Below are 12,198 nucleotides of genomic sequence, written 5' to 3'. Positions count from 1 at the left end.
CCAGATTCTTAAGATGAGGGCATATAACTGTAATGTGAGCTCCTCTCTACCCTGTTTGAAGATTTAGCAGGAACTCCATTTGCTCCAGATGCCCTGTCATCCTTCATCTGCTTGATGGCTTTCCTCACCTCATCAAGGGTTGGAGGGATTCCAAGATCATTTCTGACTGGGTGTTATGGGATGGAGTTGAGCACACTCTTGTGTTCAATAGCAGAGTCTTGACTGAGAAGGTCTTCAAAATGTTCCTTCCAACAGGCATTAATGGCTCCCCTTTCAAGCTATGCTAGGGATTGCTGGACTGACCACCAACTTATCTGCTTGGTTATGTCATTCAATCTGGCTCCCAAACAACAGCTGCAGCAGTAGCAATGGAAGATCAATATTGAAGGACCCAAGCAAGCAAGACCTCTCCCACTAGTGCCTGAATGAAAAACTGGTGAATTTCAATCAATAACAATGGGAGAATGTCAGCAGCGTGTGGAGTGCCCTCAAGGTCACTGTCATTAATGCATGTGAAGAAACACTTGGATTCTTTACAAGGAAACATCAAGACTGGTTTGATAAGAATGACCAAGAGATCCAAGAGTTGATCTAAGCGTAGCAAGTGCTTGGCAAAATGACACCAACTCCAGGCAAAAGAAACTGAATCTCCAACAACCTAAGGCAGAGGTTCAAAGGTGGATGCGTGATATGAAAAACAAATGGTGGGGTAACAAGGCTAAGGAGATTCAACATCTGGCTGACATCCACAGTCACTATAACCATGGCCTAAATGATTTGCCTTAGGTCTTAACCAAGAACAGTAGCTAACCCTGAGCAGGTAATGACACTCTGAAGCACTATGCCCCTTTACTGAGTCATTGCAACTGCATTAGAAAAACTGAGATTACTAGGCTTTCAATAAGTATTCACTTTTCTTAGTCATGGGAATGACTCACTTCCTAACACAGCATAACTTTTTGAACATTCCCACCTATATGAACTCTTTCTTTTCTATCACTTTAAAATTGTGAGTAGTTTACCATCATGGTTTTACTGCAGTACTCAAAGAAGTCAAACTAAAATATTTTTTCTGAGTGGGCAAAGATCCATAAAAGTGTCAACAGCAAGAACATGTCATATTATTTCTGTTTAATTGCAACTGAAAATACCTTTGATTTTTTTGGGGGTTATAATAATAGCCCAGAAGAAAAAAAGATCCAATTTGATTTAAAAATCCTCAATAGTAGTCATATCCAGTCTTAATACATTTAATAAAGTAAAAAAATCCTAAAAACCATGGCTTTCCTTTATCAGGCTCCTGCTTTTTGTCACTTAACACTGCTGATGGAGTTGTCCTCATTTTAAAGTCTATTTCCTCATTACTACGAGGATCCCTTGGAAGCCTAATATCTGTTTCCTTTAGCAACATTAGTTCTACTTTCACATGCAAACACCAATTTGTTATTGCAGTGTTGCAAAATATTAGGCTACTTACACGCATCCCTTTTAAATCTACCAAAGCATTTGGTGTGAAGAAACAGAGCTGTAAAAACACATGTGACTTGGGTCACAAATTTTGATCTACAAGTCCAAACAGTGGCCTTTAAGAGATGGAAAGGATGTTTTGAACGTGTAATTCTTTCATCTTTGATTTGAATGGAGAATTCAGATGACAACAGAAGCCAAACCCCTTTGCTTTGCAGATGGTAAGTCACTGCTGGGACAGAGGAATGATATTAAATATTAATTTGTTTTTAATGATCTCAGTGTAAAGTAAGGCATTTTATAGCAGACAACTGATCCAAATTTAGATTTTCTGTGCGAGTGAGAATCAGGTCTTTTGCAGAGTGCTCTCAAATGATCTCTGTCCTGTTAGCATTGTCCTTAACCTAATGAGACTCTATAAAATATTTAGTGCTAAAGATGTATATGTTGCTTCTATTATATAAAAATGACACGTGTAGTTAACAGGCTGTTGAATTGTTTACTTTTTTACCCTAAAAGGAGGGGGAGGGGGTGTTTGTTTGCTTGCTTTTAACTTCAGAGCAGAGTAGAAACTAATTTCATTAAAATACTAAAATGTACTCCATGCCATTTGGGTGATCTGCAGGATAGCTGGCTGATGGGGCAAATTAATGTTATATTCTAATTAAAATTCAGCTTTTTAATGCTAGTAAGGATGCTAATTTGAAACCAAGGAGTTCTGAGGTAAATTTATTTCTCTGTAAGAGGCAAGAATTCTGGTGGGTGATATCTTTTATTGGACCAACTATATGGTTGGTATAGACATAGGCAAGCTTTCTGGTATCACAGTACCCATCTCAGGCCTCTGAGACTGAGGCAGACACAGCTGCGCTAAATAGCAGATAGAACAAAAGCTTGTGAAGTCAGTTCATTATCATCTGTGAAGTGTAGTGGCTCATGAAAAGATTGGCATATTGAGGAGCCACCCTTGTGATATAGCTGTGCCCATGGTTTGAAGGAAGTATTCTGTGCAAGAGATTTTCTGTACGATTTAGATAAGATTCATACAATAATATAATCATAGTGTCACTCAGTGTTCCTCTGCCTAAAATTTACGTGTCTGGTTTGGAAGCAGAATTCACAACTATACCTGGGTGTAATTAGCTGTATAGCGTTGCAATTTGCAACTGGCAGTACAGGCATACCTTGGAGATATTGCGGGTTCGGTTCCAGACCACCGCAATAAAGTGAATATTGCAGTAAAGTGAGTCACACGAATTTTTTGGCTTCCCAGTGCATATAAAAGTTATGTTTACACTATACTGTAGTCTATTAAGTGTGCAATAGCATTATGTCTAAAAAAACAATGTACATACCTTAATTAAAAAATACTTTATTGCTAAAAAATGCTAACCATCATCTGAGCCTTCAGCGAGTCGTAATCTTTTTGCTGGTGGAGGGTCTTGCCTCAATTTGTAAAAAACGTAATATCTGCGAAGCACAATAAAATGAGGTATGCCTGTATACTGAATAGGAGGACTGCTAAATCAGCCAACAGTATGTGCTGAAAGGAAGAGTGTGTTTGGAATACCGTATATCTTACAGACTGAGGCACCTGTGTAAAACTGGGATTCGTTACCCAAAAACAGTACTTCAGTTCTCTGCCTGTAGGATGCTGGTGGTAGTGCAGGTAAAGTAAGTGGCAACATAGACAACAATAAGGGCAGCAAAACTGCAAATTTGTGAACATGAAACATTTATTATTCACTAGCAAATAACTGTTCTTTTTGAAATTGGCAGTGTTGTAGAACTTGCAGCAAAATGACAGCAGATAATAGGCAGCACTTCCTACTAAATGAGTTAATGTCTATTTGGTTGTTTAAAGTTCCTAAATTAGCTTGCATTTTTAATCCATGCTTAATTGGTTAGTGATCTTCCTGAAGAGTATAAATCATCAAAAGCAAGACTGAAAATGATAGTGACAATTTTTATAAAAATTAAAATAAAGTTTGCAAAAAAAAAAGCCGAAAGAAAAGCCAACAATGCAAAACAGATCAAGAACTTTTAAGTTTTCTGAAATCAGCTGTTTTACTTCAACAAAGGCATTGGAACCTTCTAATTGTGAACGGTCATCCAATCAAAATGACAGTGTCACCACTCTTGAAAATAACCTTCTTAATAATTGTAATTTTTTGGATAATTCTGAAAGAAGAAAAGAGAAGAGAATTAAATGTTGTCACTAGTAAGTGACATTTTTTGATGAAGCTATGTCTTTGAACATGTAGATTGGTGCAGTTGTGCTGTTATTTAGAGAATATAGAGGAATCCGCAGAGGAGAAGAAATGGAACACAAATCCTTTGAAAAATCCTGCCAAATGGCCAACAATTGAGTTCATATTGTACACGATAATTCTGCCCCAGTGCAAACATACTGTAAGGTTTTTCCTTTTGATAGTAAGAGAAGAAAATGTTCTGCTTTCCATTTTGCATGCCAGCTTTTAAATGGAGAATGTACAAAGCAGACTGGATTCTCTATTCCACTTCACCAGATTCTGTTTGCTGCTTTTGGTACAAGTTACCAAGGATTTTGCTGTAGCCAGAAATGGTGTTCAAGACTGAAAAAACATAGTGCATATCTTAGCAAAACAAGAAATCAGCAAATCATATGACCAGCTACCATGTGTGGAGGGACTCAAAAAGTAGATTGAAGAATATAAAGAAAGCCAATCCCAAATGAATTCTTTGATAGGCCATTAGGAAGCTGTTTTAGAAAAGCTTTTTGTCTTTGTCAATATGCATGGAATAGAAAGCATTCCCTTATTACAGGTTCAATGGACAACATCTATTCATCTGACATGGGACATCTTTGAAATTTGTGGCGTTTCTTAGGAAATATGACTTTGCAATGAAAGAACATTGGCAATGAATATCCATAATAATATTTAAAAATATTCAAATGGTAATTATTTATATTCTTGGGAACATGATTAAGGAGGAGATTATCACTGTCTTAAAAGATGTGTAGTATTATTCTATAATATTTGACTGAATCAGATATTAGTAAACAAGGAGATTACAAAATTGGTTAATTTGTTCTCACAGAAGTAATAATTGAGGCAAGGGAAGGCAACATTATTAAGATCAAGGAATGTTTTTTGTGGGGGGTGGTTTGCCACAGATTCTACTGACACTGGAATTACGCAAGTTCTCCTTCAACGGTTAGAAATTTAAGTTTCATTTGGTGATGGAGAGGTCACACAACAATGACATAAATATAAAAGACAAACACAAGAGTTCAGAAGGGAATTTGGGAACTTAACTGGACAGCATATTTTTCCAATAAAATGCATATTCTTTTAGTCCTGTACTGAATCATGTCATAAGTTGTTGCACTGAAGGGGTAATAATTTTTAGTTCAGCGTGTTTGTGTTCTTACTGCCATGCTTGAATGTAATGATGAGCCAACATGTGACCAACTAGTTCCTGAACCCCTTCAGTTAAATCAGATAAGAAAAGTGAAACTGAGGCAAAATGCAGAACAATATTTCAATACCAAGTTTTAGAAGTGTGTGATGTTTAATTTCAATTGCTAGTGATTCAGACCTCAAGGGACCAACAGGATCCAAGCAATGTTATATTGTTGCCTCATTAAATCAGCAATTATACATTCTTGTGAAGCATGATAGTTTGGCATGACATACTTTATGGAGTCAGCAATCCAAATATGCTTCATGAAGTTGAAGTGGATCTCAAGCACACTATAAGCCTCAAAGGATTTGTTCTGAAAGGGTTCTGACAAATGTCCTGACTGAAGGAACTGACTGATGAGTTGGAAGTTAGAGAGAGTTCTCTGTAGAAGCAAATAAAAAACCCCACAAAGACAAAACAACCTTCTCACCAATCCTCCCCACAATTTACAGTACAAAAGAAAAAGAAAATGTTTGATTATGATGTCAGAGATGAACTGTTAACTAATTCAGGAATACCTAAAAAGTCCTTTTTTCTGCTGTGTTTTGGATATTGCTTGAATACAATCACTTGAAGAAAATGTTTTACAACTTAAGGAACACCACACATTTTTTGGGTGGAGGGAGAAGGCCCATGAAAATTCTGAAACAATGAGGATGTCCCACAAAGGCTTACAACAGCAAAGCATTAAGCGTATAGCTTGGCCAAAAGGCCTTCTCCAACAGAAATGCCCTAGTTTTTTGTAATGAATTTTAGGCTATTGGCAGGAGACTGAAATCTGGAGCACATCCAAAAGCTGCATTGGAGCTTCCATGTAAAAGTAAGTTTCTACCCTTATTCCCAAGCATATACTTTGCACTTAGGATTTTATTAATTTTATCAGACAGTACAGCTTTTCAAAACTTAATCTTATAAAGATAGATCTACATCCTATGATGGTTCAATTTTAGTTGGTGGCCTTATTTTAATTTCAGTCAAAAGCCAAATGGTGGTGAGAATTGATCTGAAAATGTGTGTATTAAGATAAGGAAAAAATAAGTTTGCTAAAGATGCTAACTACTAATTCCAAAACTTTGTTAAAAAAGTCTTAAAAGAGCTAGTTGTGTGTTTGATTTTTAAGTTAATTCCTACATTATGTTCAATATAAAACAAAATCTAAGTCTCTTAGGCCATATTTACATGGTAAACATATCATACCCAGCAGCAGCACATTCAAACACACTGCACTGCTTCAGATGGACTACCTCCTAACCAGAAAGAGGGTAGCTTCATCTATGTGGTACCTCAGGCAAGTCTATTAGTTCTGAGGAATGACAATGCCAAATAGCTTGCCACACCACTAATTAGCCCACCTCTTGCGATTGTGTAATTATCCCCTCCTCACACCAAGTAGGGACAAAAGAAAGTAGATACAGGCTTGGGGGTCATGGTAAACAGGACCCCAAGGCCATATTAATTTCTTAAGTCCCCAAAGTAGATATGTTGAGGGATTAGGAAATCAATGGGGGAGAGGGGTAAAAATCCTGCTGTCTAAAACAGAATATAGGATAAAGCTGGTATAGATGATAACCTCAAGCTGGAGCATTTTCAAAGGAAGTGAGAGACCTGAAATTTAAGCTGCCTTGTTTTAGGCATGCAAATTGATGTTTTTTTCTTCCCAGGAGAAGCTCCCAATCTCTGGACTGGAGACAAAATTGGAATGGGGATATTTTCCTCCACTTCTGTTGAAACTGGGGCAATGTGCAGAAAAAGGACTGCAAAAAACCTGGGGGTCAGACAGACAGTGAGCCTTACTGAGGAAATCACTTGGCAGGTGAGGGAAATCCTGGGCTTTTTGCCTGTTCCAATGTTGTTTATGCATTTTATCCGATTATTCCTTAATGCAAAATACATAAATTAATGTTGGGAGCAGGCACCAAGTCAGAACTCTTCTACCTCTCAGGTGAGTGACATTGCCAATAGACAACAGAGTCAAACTCCTTCTTGCTTACACTCCTTACAGACCTATGAATCTCACCTTCATAATGGCAGGAGCACTGTGAGTTCATCAAGTTCACTAGGTAATTTGATTAGTTACATAATACAGTGAGTAGCTAGATATCACTGATGCACAAAAGTAATTCATTATCATCAACAAACATGAGGTACAGTTACTACGATACCATTTTTCACTGGATGAGAAACACTTTAATTATTTTAATGCAAATAATCAGTTTTCATAAAAAGAGACTTTTTCAAGTAAAAGGAATAATTGGGGCTTGAAATCAGAAGTATTGCTGTGTCACTTTTGACAAGTTATTGTACCTCAAGCTTCAGTCTGCACAGACCTAAAATAGGGAAAACTTGTACCAATCCCTGAGAGGGGTTGGAAAAATTACTTAATATCTGTGAACCTAAAAGATACAACCATGAGAACCCTGATAGAAAGGTGTTATATAAACATGTAAATACGCCTGGGGCTGTGGGAGTAGCTTGGATTAGAGTTAAAGATAGAGATAGGTTTAGAGAAGTGAAAAGGTTTAGAGTTAGGGTGACCAATGACCATACATCCCAGTTTGCCTGGGACAGCCCCAGATTTTGTAGACTGACCTGGCAATCCAGCTGGTTGGTAAAAATTTAATCAAAGTTCCCAGATTGGCACCACCCTGCTCACACATAACTAGCTCAGCTCCTCCTGAGCAGCAGCTGGAGGTGGGGGATCAGGCTGAGTTGGATACTGGTCCTCCTGCCTGGGGCAGGGTTGGGGGAAGAGCACTGTTAGCGCACAGGCTGCTTGCACGTTCACCTGCCTGCAGCCCAGTAGTCAGGATCAGGGAGCAACCACGGCCATGGCCACACGAGCCCAGGTAAGGGCAGAGCTTCCCAAGGGATGGAGTGGGGGGACTCAGACCCCTGCCCTGAGGAGAGTGCAGAGTTCCTTCCTCCTCTCTTACCCACCCAGCTGCCACGGCCCCATGTGGGGGGGGGTTGCTCCGGGCTCTGCCCTGAGACTGTGGCCCTGGCCAGCTCTGTCCTGCTAGGCCTGGCTGCCTCCCTTCCCACCTTGCACCTGTGGTACAATTCAAATTCAAATTTAAAAAATGCAATTAGTTACATTTTATTTGTTACTGCTACTGCCTACCTGCCTGGTGCACCATGCTACTCCATCTCCACCTCTGCCTGTAGTAGCACCACTGACTTGGGAAGATGTGTGTGGAGGGGAATAGTATCCCAGATTTTTCATGGTCCCATATGGTCATCCTATTTAAAGCTACCTTGGGATTAGTAGGACTCCTCAGGTTACATTTAGGACAGAGGTAGGTAAGGCAGCCCAAACAAACAGTAAGTGGAACGGTCCCTGCTCCTTTTCTTCCCACCCCCCCACATCTAAGTTTGGATCTGGGAGAATTTCTAGCAGAGGAGTTACCCTTGGCTGTGGGACAGTTCCTCTTGCTCCACGGCTGTTCTGGCAGTTAGGGATCTCCTGGCTTGGCTTAGGGATGGGTTTTGTACTCAGAAATCATCATGACAACATCACCTCAGCTCTGTGTAAGAAAAATGATTCCATGATAAGATCTCAGGAACACTGTTGCTGTTTATCTCAGCACATATGTACGTCTCTGTAACAATATTAAAACCCTACTGTTGTTAGTGATAGGTTGCCTAACTGTGGATTTTGGCTTAATTGTGTTGCTGTGTCTGTTTTGGATAGTTAATACCTCTTTTCATCTGGACAGAACATGCAAACTAGAAGTTATGGGACATTAATGTTGGACCTGTCGACAGTGTTAAAACAGTCAAAAATGTTATTTAATTTAGTTTATCTTCTTTTTGACCTGTTATAATTTTTAGCAGGTCTAGAAACTCATCCTTTCTAATGTGTTGTGAAATTATGCCTCTCAGGAAGTAAATGTGTGAGGTTTTATGTTCTTGCCAAAAAAAGAATAATTTAGAGCTACAATGATTGTTCATAAGGAAAAATCTTTGTTAAATGGCATTTCAAGTTGTTTCAGAGTGCTGCTGCTTCCCATAACCTTCCAGAATAAGCAACTAGCAAGTGTAAAACTTAAGTTTATGAAATGCCTGGTTAAGGCAATGCTGCTCATACCCCAAACCTATACAAATTTAATCCTGGCCCTGCAGAGATGACAATAAGCATGAGGAACAGAACAACACTTTAATGTAATGGGATGTGTAATCAGCTCAGCCTAAGAGCACCTGCAAACACTGGCAACGTGTAGGGGGTGTATGTGGGGGCATTGTCACCCTCTGAGTGTGGTGGTGCGCCCCCTGCAAAAAGGCACTGCCGCCACTGCCCCCCACTCTCTGCTGCCACACTCCTGCTGCCACCACCTTCAGGAGTTCGCTGTGCCCCCCAACGTCCAGGGGCACACGGCGTTCATGCCTGCAAAGGTGTTAGACACAAAGGAGAACTACAAAAGGAGAGCCTCCTCCAGCTGATGGCTGGCTGGCAGGTAGGGAGAACAAATTGTTAGGTTTTATTGTTGCAGATATTGGCTGGCTAGGGTCTGGATCTTAAGAATACTGCTGTGTATTCAAATCTCCCTGTACAAAGATACGTGATGGGACTGTGTGAAGTGGAAAGTATTCACTTCGGATTCAACGGGACTGTGATTCAATTCAGTGATTTGAATCACTGTCCTGATTCAATTTGACCAAATCCAAATCTGAAGATATTTGGCGCTGAATCTTATTTGGCTATAGACTATACAGGCAGGCAGTGCTAGTGGGAGCAGCTGGGGGAGCAGTTGGACAAGCCCTGGCTTGAACTGGCAGCCCTGGGAGAAGCCGCAGCTCGTTCAGCAGGCCCCTCGGCTGCCCCCTCGCCGGGGCGAGACAGGCAGTGCTGACAGCCCCAGGAGAAACCGCGGGGCCTGGAGGGAATGATTAGGGAGCTGGGGGGAATGATTGGGGGCTGGGGGAACGAATAGGGGCTTCCCCCCAGCTCCCAGTTTGATCCCCCAGCTCCCAATCATTCCCCCCACCCATTGCAGTTTTCCCAGGGCTGCCAGCACTTGCTGCTTCGCCCCAGTGGGAGGGCAGCCAAGGGAGCAGCCAGATAAGCCATGGCTTGAGCTGGCAGCCCTGGGAAAAGCCAGGGGAGCTGGGAGGAATGATTGGGAGCTGGGGGATCAAACCAGGAACTGGGGAATTGAACTGGGAGCTGGGGAGAAGCCCCTGTTCATTCCCCAAGCCCCTAGTCATTCTTGTCAGCTCCCAGTTCAATTGCCCAGTTCCCGGTTCAATCCCCCAGCCCCGCAGCTTCTCCCGGGGCTGCCATCACTGCTGCCTCACCCTGGAGGGGGGCAGCCAGGGGAGCAGTTGGATGAGCTGTGGCTTCTTCCAGGGCTGCCGTCTCAAGCCGAGGCTCGTCCAGCTGCTCCCGTCGGCACTGCCTAGTGAACAGGTGGGCAAAATATGGCCCGTGGGCCAGATCTGGCCTGTCAGTCCATTCTATCTGGCCCGCAGAGACCCTAAAAAATTTAGTAAATTAATATTTATTGGCCCTGGCTCCTTGTCAAAGCTGGCTGGAGCCAGTGGCAGTGGCAGGGGATGGGGCCACAGGGGGACAAGAGGACACTTCCCAGCTAAGACAGGTGATGAGCACAAGAAGTACACAGGTAAGTGACAGGGGTCCGGATAGTCCTGGGATCAGGGAGGTGGTACATGCACCCCTATGAGGCCTTAAATGCCTCTACGCTAATGCTCGTAGTATGGTGAAGAAGCAGGAGGAACTTGCCTTCCTGGTAGCTAACACAAACCCAGACATAGTGGGGCTCACTGAAACCTGGTGGGATTCAGCTCATGATTGGGTGGTAAACATCAAGGGCTCAAGACTGTACAGGCAGGATAGAACAGGGAGGAAAGGTGGGGGCGTGGCGCTGTACATCAGAGAGCAACACATGGCCTCAACAAACAGCAATGGGTCAGAGGAGGGGCAGACTGAAGTGCTCTGGGTTAGAATACAAGGGGGTCGGGGGGGAGGAAGGGACTTAACGGTGGGTATCTACTATTGACCACCCAACCAGGGGGAAGAGCTGGACCGGGAATTCTCAGGCCAGCTTGTGGAGGCAGTTAAGTCAAGGGACATGGTCATCATGGGTGACCTAAACTACCCAGACATCTGCTGGGAGGAGCAGTCAGCCAGGTCTGACTGCTCAGGTAGGTTCCTTGCCAAGATATATGACCTCCACCTAACCCAGGAGGTGCACAGTCCCACCAGAGGAAATGCCTTGCTGGACCTGCGGGTTCTCGCCCACCTGGGCAATAGCGATCATCGCCTACTGGAATTCACCATCCAGCACAGGGTGTCAAAGGCCTGCAGCAAGGTAGCAGTCTTTGACTTCAGGAGGGCTGATTTCAATGAGTTAAGGAGATTAGTCTGGGAGGCACTGAGGTCCCATAGGGCAGGGGAGTTGGGAGCCCAAGACAAGTGGTCGTTTTGGGCTCGGAGGATCATCTCCTTAAAGGTGACAGTCCCAACGTGAATCAAAGGGGGCAAGAGTGCTCAAAAGCCCCCATGGCTCGCCAAAGGCATTCAGGAACATCTGAAAGCTAAAAAGGAGGCATGCATCCGATGGAAGGGAGAGGCCATCACCAAGGAGAATTATATCTCCATTGCTTGTGACTGTAGAGGGGCTGTTAGGAAGGCTAAGGCAGAGAAGAACTAGGACTGGTGACCAGGATCAAAGATAACAAGAAGTCCCTTCTTAAATACATAGGGAGTAAAAAGAAGGCACTGGGTAATGTGGGGCCCCTGCAGGACATGCTTCGCAACCTAGTGGTTGCTCCAGACGATAAAGCTGACCTCTTTAACAAATTCTTTGCCTCCATTTTTCTGAGCAGGGACCGGGACATCCCCCGCACTGAGATCCTATACAGATCCAAGAGAGGCACAGCCAGGCCAACGGTCAGAGAGGACCTACTTAGGGAACTTCTGGTGGGGCTGGGCATGTTCAAATCAGCAGGTCCAGATGATCTCCACGCCAGGGTGCTGAGTGAATTGGCAGAGGTCATTGTGGGACCCCTGGCATGGCTTTACAAGCACTTGTGGTGCTATGGCCAGGTGCCAGAGGACTGGAAAAGGGCCAATGTGGCCCCCATTTTCAAAAAAGGGAGGAAGGAGGACCCAGGAAAACTATAGGCCCGTTAGTCTTACCTCAGTCCTGGGGAAGCTCTTTGAGAAAATTATCCAGGAGCACATCTGTGAGGGACCAGCAGGGGAGATTATGTTCAGGGGCAACCAACATGGGTTCATAAGGGGCAGGTCCTGTCAGACCAACC

This window comes from Gavialis gangeticus, unplaced genomic scaffold (assembly GCF_001723915.1).
Source record: "Gavialis gangeticus isolate Ggan-Ray unplaced genomic scaffold, GavGan_comp1, whole genome shotgun sequence".
In the NCBI taxonomy this organism is placed as follows: domain Eukaryota; kingdom Metazoa; phylum Chordata; order Crocodylia; family Gavialidae; genus Gavialis; species Gavialis gangeticus.
This window is presented reverse-complemented; position numbering follows the sequence as displayed.